This window comes from Phocoena phocoena, chromosome 9 (assembly GCF_963924675.1).
Source record: "Phocoena phocoena chromosome 9, mPhoPho1.1, whole genome shotgun sequence".
Classification (NCBI taxonomy): domain Eukaryota; kingdom Metazoa; phylum Chordata; class Mammalia; order Artiodactyla; family Phocoenidae; genus Phocoena; species Phocoena phocoena.
Window position 1 is genome coordinate 88,323,234 of NC_089227.1, and position 10,191 is coordinate 88,333,424.

Consider the following 10,191-nt stretch of genomic DNA (forward strand, 5'->3'; position numbering starts at 1 on the left):
CCTCGTTTTACAAATGGGGGAAACTGTAGTCCTAAGAGGCAAAGTGACTTGTGTGAAGTCACACAACCAGGTGTTGTGTTATCAGAGAGCTCTACGTCCCCAAAAAGCCTGCTTTCATTAATAAGATTTATTAACACAGCACGATAACCAAGGCACACTGTTCTGAGAAAAAAAGGCAAGTTTCAGAACAATATGTATAATATGGTCCCAGTTTCTTGGGGGGCAAAAAAAAGGTATGCGTATGTGCTTGTGTGTACATTTTTAAAATTCAGGAAGATTGAACACTAACCACCTGTAGCTGTTTCCTCTAAGAGGTGAGACTCTGAGGGACTTTCACTTCCTATTTTTTATGGTTTTTTGACATTTTTATAAAGTGCATATACTTTTGTAAGCAGGGAAATAGTCAATATCTTTGAGCCTCACTTTCCACCTACCTTCCAGAGTAATAATGAAAATGTATTTAGATAATGTATCAGTATGGAAAACACTTAGCACAGTGAATAGCCCATCAGTAAATTGCAAAGTTTGTTCCCTTCTCCTTCCCTCTAATGGTATGGCTTTGTGTATTTGTCAAAATACTACTCAGAATCATTACTGCCACTCTGCTCAGATCTTCCAATCCTACTGCATGGAAATTTAGCCCCAAGGGCATTCTGATCTGCACTAGAGAAAAGTGAAAATATAACAAAAAGCAAAACCCGTGGCAAGACAAGGTAGAGAGACCTGTTCCACTCTGCCTGCTTTACCTGTCTCCAAAGGTGTAAGCTTACCCCAGGCAAACAGCCTTGCCACACAGGGCAGGCAAGAAGAGTCGCCTCTGTGATAACTGAGAACCTGGGCAAATCCTATTTTGACTGGGATCTCAGATCTTCAAAAGTGAACTTGGGAAATCCTGACAAGCATCCAATGCCCAAACCTCCCCCTACAGGAAAGTTGCGAATCAGATTCCCCTAAAGGCGCCTGAAGCTGAAGCCACAGCTCCCACCTCTTGCACCTCCAACTGCCATGGCAATTTCCGACCAGAGCCTATAAAACCAACTAAGACTGGTTTTCTGATCAACGAAATGCAGTTCCTCTGGGCCTTAGTTGGAGCTCTTTCCTCTACCAGGTATGCCTTCTCCCAGATATCCATATGGATAGCTCATTTGAGCAAACACACAAAGGAGGCTGCACACGTTTGCACTAATGTCACCTTCTTAGAAAGGTCTGATCATCCTGTACAAAATAGCAGTTCTATACCTCCAGAATTCCTAGCCCCCTTGCCCTGCTCTGTCTTCCTCCGAAGCACTTATCACCATCCAACAAACTAGATATTTTTCTTATTTGTTGTCTGTCCCCCTCCCCCCTCAAAATACATGCTTCATGAGAACGGACATTTTTGTCTGAATTGTTTGTTACTATATCCCCATTGCCTAAAGCAGTGTCTGGCTTATAGTACAGCCTCAATAAAAATTTAGTGAATTATAAATGAGGACAAATTCAGTGTGGACCCACCACATTCAAGCAGGACAGCCCAGTCAGAGGGAATGTAAACTCTTGGGTCACTCCAGTGTGTAGGCTCTGTGGGCTTCTGACCGGTTTCCTGTCCAAAGCATTCCTCTTCCCCCATCTTCCCTTCCTACCATTTTACTCTCTCTTTCAAAAATTTTGGAGACATTTAACTGAGTTGTCTTTATGTAACCGGAGAAGGCACTAGATTCTCCAGCTCACTCATCAGCTCCAGCGTGTCTGATTAAGCCTTTACTGTTTATGCTCTGACGCCTGCTATGAAAGTAACAGGTAGACTGATGTTCGTTTAAGCAGGTGCTATTGGGGCCCGCAGCAGTTCCGTTATACAATGAAAAGTATGCGGGTGCCCACAAGGTGAACCACAAGTTATCTTTTCTTCCAATCTAAAAATCTCTCTTTGCCCTTGAGGCTTTGAGTTGGGAGAGAAGGGAGGGCACGGAGCATGGGGATGGGACGAGGGGTAAACATTTAATGAACACCTACTAGATGCCAGGCACTGCGCTAGCTGTCAGGGACACAATTATATGCAAGACCAGGGTGTCTGCCCTCAGGACTAGCTCTGGCTGGTTGGAGGAGCAGGATGACTTCAGAGTGGAGGCTGGATTGGATGGGAACAGGGCTGGAAGGAAGATGGAAGTCAGCTAGGAGCCTGTGGCACTCCAAGCAAGAGATGAGACTAGACGGTGGCAGTGGGGATGAAGATTGCAGGGGCAGGGGGAGGATTTGAGAATTATGGAGGAGTGGAATCAGCTCAACTTGGTGATTAATTAGCTAAGATGAGTGAGGAGCAGAGATAGTGATTGGCAGGTTTCTGACTTGGGCATCTGATCGTGCCATTTGTGGGCAGAGAGAACTCCGGAAGAGGAGACCATGGGACATCCAGACACACTCTTTTTGGTAGAAGCTAAAACAAATGGGGACCCATAAACAGTAAGCAGTGCTGGGACCTGAAGCACGGCTATCCTACCCCACCCTCATGAAGGCTTCATCTGTTACCTGTACACTGAGGACTCCCAAATCTTAGCTCCAACCCAGACCTTTCTCCTGAGCTGCTACCCAAATACCTGGGGACATTTCCACTTGGGTATCCTACAGGCGTCTCAAACTTAATTGTACCAGTTGCGTTCAGAAGCATTTTTGGAGACTCAGTTCGGAATGGTGAAGGAGGCTTTAGTCCTGCTACATTCGACTGTATTGGGCTGGCCAACAAGTTCATTCAGTTTTAAGTAAAAATAAAAGGCACGTTTTTCATTTTCACCAAAAACTTTATCGAACAACGTATTCATTAACTGAACGAACTTTTTGGCCAACCCAGTAGAACTCAGTTCCCGTCTCTCCAGCGTGTGATTGTGTCACCACCTGCATCATAATTACTTCAAGGTCTTGTTAAATTACAAACTCACGGGGCCAACCCAGACCCACTCAATCAGAATTGCTTGGGATGGTGCCTGGGAATCTGCAGCTGGACCAAGTTCCAGGGGATTCTTAGGAACACATGTGTCTGAGAGGAGGATAGACGGGATCAGCTGCCAATTAACAGAGCTTCCATGACTAAATGACTATGTTAAGCTTCATAGTAATAGTAATAACCATAATATTTGTAGCTACAAAACACTTTTACATGCCTTATTTCATTTGAACCTCTTGCAGCCCTATGAAGTCTTTTTCCCCTCATCTTAGAAACAAAAAACTGAGATTCAGGGAGACTAAATGATTTATTCAAGGTCTCAAGTTGACGTTTCTGATTCCAAGTCCACCAGTGCTCACAGCAGCGTCACTGAATCAGTCAACTTGTGAGACAGGCCACGTGGCTGAATGAGGATGAATACACCCCACTTCTGAAGAGTACTGGAGCTCAGACTCACCATGCAGGGTCTCTTTAATGGCTGGAGCATTCTGCCTGGGGCAGGGATCAATCAGTTTAACCCTGGGTACCACAGATAACAGATCAGAGGTATAAGAGCACCTGGAGCTCTCTAAGGTTCTGGGGTACCTTAGAATTTCACCTCTTGCCCTTACTTCTGATCTTGATGTTCTGGGCTGCCCTTTGTTTAACCCACAGTTTCTGAGATTTCTTTTCACACAGTCCTTTGCCTGACTCTGCCTGTGATTGTTCCCTTGAACTCCTATCCTTTAAGACTCAACCTAGAGACTACATTGTTGTCGTGGCGCTTTAGGGGAAGAAGTTGGTGTTTCGCCGGGCCCTGGTACTGAGGACGCGGTCCGGGTGGCCCCTGGCCCCTTCCTACCCACCCCTCCGCCCGCCTTTTCCCCCCCGCTCCTCTGGCAGGATGAGGCGTGCAGGCCTGGGTGAAGGAGTACCTCCTGGCAACTATGGGAACTATGGCTACCCTAATAGTGGGTATAGTGCCTGTGAAGAAGAAAATGAGAGACTCACGGAAAGTCTGAGAGGGCTTCCCTGGTGGCGCAGTGGTTGAGAGTCCGCCTGCCGATGCAGGGGACACGGGTTCGTGTCCCGGTCTGGGAAGATCCCACATGCCGCGGAACGGCTGGGCCCTGTGAGTCATGGCCTCTGAGCCGGCGTGTCCGGAGCCTGTGCTCCGCAATGGGAGGGGCCGCAACAGTGAGAGGCCCGCGTACGGCAAAAAAAAAAAAAGCAAGAAAGTCTGAGAAACAAAGTAACTGCTATAAAATCTCTTTCCATTGAAATAGGCCATGAAGTTAAACATCAGAATAAATTATTAGCTGAAATGGATCCACAGTTTGATTCTACACCTGGATTTCTAGGTCAAACCATGGGAAAACTGAAGATTTTATCCAGAGGGAGCCAAACAAAGCCGCCGTTTTCATTGTGTGTCCTTTTCTGTCCTTTACTGGATTATGAAACCGAGGTGATGCAACCACCTGTGAGTTTGGAATTTGTTCCAACTTCACGGCTTGGAGTACCACTTCAGTAAAAATTCAGCATCAAAACATTCCTAAAGCTTTTTCCATCCAAGATTACTGAATTTTACTTGTCTTATAAGTCACATTAGATAATACGGTGCTCTTTGGATACTGTTTCTTAATGATTCATTTTCTTGCCCCTATTTTCAGGGGTATTGACATGGTCTGAGGTCAGTCTGGCCCTAATAAGTTTTTTTCCTGTTTTTTGCTGTCAGGTTAAACAGCAGTGTAATATCCTGTTGTTACCATAAATGTAGGTTTATGTTCCACATAAAGAAACTTAGTGGGGAAATAACAATGCCTGGAGAGCCTTGCGCTGAGCTCTTGAGATGGTGAGAAAGTTTGTGATGGATGGTAAATGTATTTTCCTGAACTGTCATCGCCCCTGATGATGTACTCTCCTTGCCTCCTCTATTTGGTTAAAATTGTAGGCTGATATCTTTTTACCTACAGTTTTCCTAATAATTTTTGATGATATGACTCTTCTTCCGCCTCTGCCCAAGGACCTCATTCTTTAATAAAACTTGTTATTTTGGCATATTTCTAGTAAGGTTCAAAACAAATGTGTACCCGTATAGTTGTCATGTTATATTAACTTTATATATATACCATTGACTTGGCTTATAATAGTTCTATGATTTTAGCTACTTAGGCCATTTGGTTATCATTTATGACAGAATAATGTGAAGCTAAAGTAATTGCTAAGCTCTGAATGGAAATAGAATGTTCAAGAAAAGTAAAAAAAAAAAAAGACTCAACCTAGTCATCCCTGGCCTTACCCCTCAGGTTGCACTTGGTGTTTCCCTCCCTCTGTTCCTATGGCTTAGCACCCTGTTTGTGCTTATCACATTGCTTTGTAACTATCTGTCTGTCTCATCTCCTTGATTATAAACTCCTGAGAGCAGAGAGTGTGTCTGGCTGATCCTCCAATTCCTAGTATAGCCCCTTGAAAGGAGGTACTCAAGAGCTGTTTGTTGAATTAATGAATGAATGAAGCCCACCTGTCTGTACTGCCTGGCACTCCAAGTTACATGCTCAGTACAGAGCTTCCATCGCCATTGCCTTCAGCAGAGGAATCTTTTCTTACTGTGGTCAGTGCCACACAAAGTTCTGAGCACTTCTGAAAACTGGAAGTGGCCCAACCCTGCTGATAACCCTTGGCCTTGCCTTAGGGGGCAGGCTGTTTACACGTTAGCTCTCAGCCCATTGAAAATCGATGACATACAAATTAGAACAGATGCCCTTTTCACTTACCAAATTTGCATTAAAACATCTACTGACCAGTATTGATAAACATAAGATGAAGTGGGCGTTCTCACAGAGCTCCAGAATGAGCTATTATACTTTTCTAGGGATGGCATTATAAATGATCACTGCCACCAACAAAAAAAATGTTCATACTCTTGAACCCAATGACTACGCTTCTAAAATTTCCCTTAAAGAAATAATTTTAAAAAGACAAGATGCATGTAGAATGGGTTGTTTGTAAGAGCGCAAGTTATTTGTAATAATGAAAGTTATTTATAATAGTAGAAGCTGGAAGTACTCAGAGGCTACAGTAAAGTATCCTCCAAGAACTTAGGAATGAGGAAACTGCACTTCCCACTGAGTGTTGAATGGCAGAATCCACCCAAAATGGATCAAAAACCAAAGACACAGTCAATGGAAGGAGAGAGAAAAGCTACCGGCTCACAGGACTTGATTGAGGGCATCAATTCACAAAATAAATATTGTGTCCATCAGAAGAGGTTTTGCACACAGACATGCAGAAATCAAGAGAGTGATCATGGGCAGAGAGAGCCCACTGAAGCCCTCGTGTGCATCTCGGCCAGCAGATATCCTGAGTTCTGTTCTATGACAAGACCATTCCCAAGATGAGAAGAAGGCACTAGACCACGAAAATGGAGCCATTAGAAGTAGTCCACCCTTTTCCTGGTTCCAAGCTCACCAGGGGACCATCTGATCACCCTGGCACTTGATCACAGGAAGAGTTGTGGCATTCTGGTGTCTTTCTCCTGGTAAACTAAAAAGGAGTTTACAATTATGTTAGCCTTCCAACACAGCCAAAGGGGATGTCATTTATGCCAGTGGTAGCATGCACACTCCCTGTGTGTGCGATGGTTGTATTCCTTACTGAACGACAAAATGGGTGGCATTCTGATGTCTCCCTCAGGCCCCTGTGCAGTGAAGTTAGCACAAATCAATCTTTCAGAATCTTCTCATCACTGGGCACGGCAAGAACAGTTCCAGCCGGCCTGTTCTTCACACCAACTGCACATGCAGGCGTCTAATCATGATTTCTACAGGGAAAGAGAAATCTGAAACAACCAAAATGTTCAACATTAGGGAAAAGCTTAAATAAATTATGCTATACCCATCCCATGCAATATAATGTTGTCATTTAAAATCTTTTTTGCAAAGCCTACTTTATTACTTAGAGAAATATTCACACTACATGTTAAAAATGTGTGATTCAGGGACTTCCCTGGTGGTCCAGTGGTTAGAACTCTGCGGTTTCACTGCAGGGGGCACGGATTCAGTCCCTGGTCTGAGAACTAAGATCCTGCAAGCTGCGTGGCATGGCCAAAAGAAAAAAAAAATATGATTCACACTTCAAAAAAAATTTTAGGCAGTTTCTTATAAATTAAACACACAATTACTACATGACCCAGTCATCAAGTTCTTGGACATCTGTCCCAGAGAAATGAAAACATATCTTCACATAAAAACTTGTACGTGAGTGCTCATAGCGGCTTTATTTAATCGCCAAAAACTGGAAACAACCCTGATGTCCTTTTTCTACCGCAAAAAAAAAAAAAAAGCTTATCTGAGACTTCCCCGGTGGCGCAGTGGTTAAGAATCCACCTGCCAATGCAGGGGACACGGGTTCGATCCCTGGTCCAGGAAGATCTCACATGTCGCGGAGCAACAAAGCCCGTGTGCCACAACTGCTGAGCCTGTGCTCTAGAGCCTGCGAACCACAACTACTGAAGCCTTCGCGCCTACAGCCCGTGCTCCGCAACAAGAGAAGCCACTGCAATGAGAAGCCCATGCACAGCAACAAAGAGTAACCCCCGCTCGCCACAACTAGAGAAAGCGTGTGCACAGCAACGAAGACCCAATGCAGCCATAAATAAATAAATAAATTTATTTTTTAAAAAAGCTTATCTGGCTTTAACTGACTCTGCTTTCTCTGCTTGTCAAATGGGAGTTGGATTTTATTTGTACATGTACATTTGTACATTTTCTAAGGGGCCGTATCTCCTCATGAAATCCTTATACAGGGGGAAGCTATGGGACAGATTCCTTAAGTGCCCCAGTGGGAGAACTCTAATCATGGTGGGAGTAATGGCTCCATGCTGCCTTCTTCTTTCCCTTTTGCTTCATGTGTACCACAAAATAGTCATCGCACGCAATAGTGAGCCCAGAATTTAGCAAAAAGAAGCTCTGGAAGCCCACTTAACCATCTTACTATGGGTCCAGATCCTTCAATATTTTGATTTTCCAAAAATCCAGGGAACTCCTTTTCCATGAGTATCCTCAGGTCCTCCTTTGTAAAGTAGACTTTATCCCCAGCAGATTTGTGAAACGTGAACATCATGGTTTCCATGGCATGTTCCATTTGACATGGCATTTCGGTGAGGTCTCTTGAAACCTTAGCGCAAGGTGTGGAGGGGTCACTTGGCTAGATGGGATGCGGGCTTAGTTTATCACCTTCTAATATACTATAAACACGTTTGTCTTTTTTTTTTTTAATCCTCCCAGCACTAGAATTAAAATTCAACAAGGGTCAGCATTTATGTCTGTTTTGTTCATGGTCATATCTCCAGCACCTAAAACAATGTTTGGCACATAGTGGACATTGCAATAAATATTTCTTGAATGGGGAATTCCCTGGCAGTCCAGTGGTTAGGGCACCATGCTTCTGCTGCAGGGGGTGCAGATTTGATCTTTGCTCAGGGAACTAAGATCCCGCATGCCATGCAGTGTGGCCAAAAAAAAAAAAAATTATTGAATGAGTAAAGAATATATTTGACCACAAAGTTTCATGAGTTACACTATAATAATGGGAAAAAAACCAAAATGAGACCACATTGATTAGCTTTTGAATTTTGAGTAAATCACTTAGCCTCTTCTTTTTTTTTTTTTTCCATTGTGGTAAACACACACACACACACACACACACACACACATAAAATGAGATTTACCCTCAACAAATTCATAAGTGTACAGTACCGTATTATTAACTATATGCACAATGTTGTACAGGGATTTCTAGAAAGTTTTCATCCGTGACTGGAACTCTGTACCCATTAAACAGCAATTCCCCATTTCCCTCTGGCAACTCCCCCAGCCCCTGGCAACCACCACTCTACTCTCTGTTTCTGTGAGGTTGATTACTCTAGATACCTCATATAAGTAGAATCATGCAGTATTTCTCATTCTGTGACTGGTTTGTTTCACTTAGCATAATGTCCTCAAGGTTTATCCATCTTTTTTTATGACTGAATGATACTCCATTGTATGTACACACCACATTTTCTTTATTCACTCATCTGTCAGTGGACATTTAGGTTGCTTCTACCTCTTGGCTATTGTGCATGATGCTGACATGAACATGCGTGCAGACATCTTTTTAAGATCCTGCTTTCAGTTCTTTCAGATAAATACCTAGAAGTGGGATTGCTGGATCATATGTTAGTTCTATTTTTAATTTTTTTAGGAACCTCCATATTGTTTTCCCTAATAATTGCACCATTTTACATTCCCAGAAACAGTGCACAGGGTTCCAATTTCTCTACATCTTTGCCAGACTTTGTTTGTTTGATAATGGCCATTCTGACAGGTGTGAGGTGATATCTCATTGTGGTCCTGGTTTGCATTTCCCTGATGATTAGTGGTGCTGAGCACCTTTTCATATAGCTGTTGGCCGTTTGTATGTCTTCTTTTCAAAACGGTTCAAGTCCTTTGCCCATTTATAAAAAAGGTTATTTGTTTTTTTGCTGTTGGGTAGTAGGAGTTCCTTACATATTTTGGATATTACCCCTTATGAGACATAAGATTTGCAAATACTTTCTCCCATTCTCTGGGGTGCATTTTTACCCTGTTGAGTGTTTCCTTTGCTGTGCAGAAGGCTTTTAGTTTGATGTCTGTTTTGGCTTTCGTTGCCTGTTCTTTCAGTGTCATGTCCATGAAATCATTGCCAAAACCAATGTTATGAAGATTTTCCCATATGTCTTCTTCTAGGAATTTTATAGTTTCAAGCCTCAACTTTCTATATCAGTATTTGTATAGCTCTTTCTACATTTCAAAACACTTTCATATACATTAAACCCTTAAAACAGAAACCCCAGAAGGAAGTCCCTTGGCGCTGAGTCGTGATGACAGGCCCTGAGCCTTTGGGAGTTTTACTCTGGAGGTCAGGGGAGGATGGGTACTCTCACCCTGGGACATGTCTTGGTAGTCATGTATCTGCTCTTCTACAGCAGAAAGTGCCCAGCCATGCTGACCCAGCAATACCTGCTCCCCATAAAGGAGCCTACTATATTCCCAGCCTCTCCTGGAAGCCAGAATCTGCCCTTGTGCAAAGGAAATGGAGGGCAAAAGCCCATCTGAGATTGCATCCAAGGTTCCTCTTAGCAGCAGTGCTGGGAGCTCCTAACTGGAGTCAGAGAATGTACCTCTCCATGGATCTCTGCCTTCCTCATCCCTCCCTATAAGCTACTGTCCACAGACCTCAGTTCACAGCTGAGGGTCTTTTGCTCTGAAACTTAC

At 43.4% G+C, this 10,191-nt stretch overlaps 2 pseudogenes; one reads left to right on the forward strand and one right to left on the reverse strand.

Annotated features, from left to right (window-relative positions):
• Nucleotides 1-3,800: 3,800 nt before the first annotated feature.
• Nucleotides 3,801-4,365, forward strand: LOC136128575 (BET1 homolog; annotated as a pseudogene).
• Nucleotides 4,366-7,746: 3,381 nt separating this feature from the next.
• LOC136127948 (protein S100-A10 pseudogene) lies at nt 7,747-8,050 on the reverse strand (annotated as a pseudogene).
• Between the last annotated feature and the right edge of the window lie 2,141 nt (nt 8,051-10,191).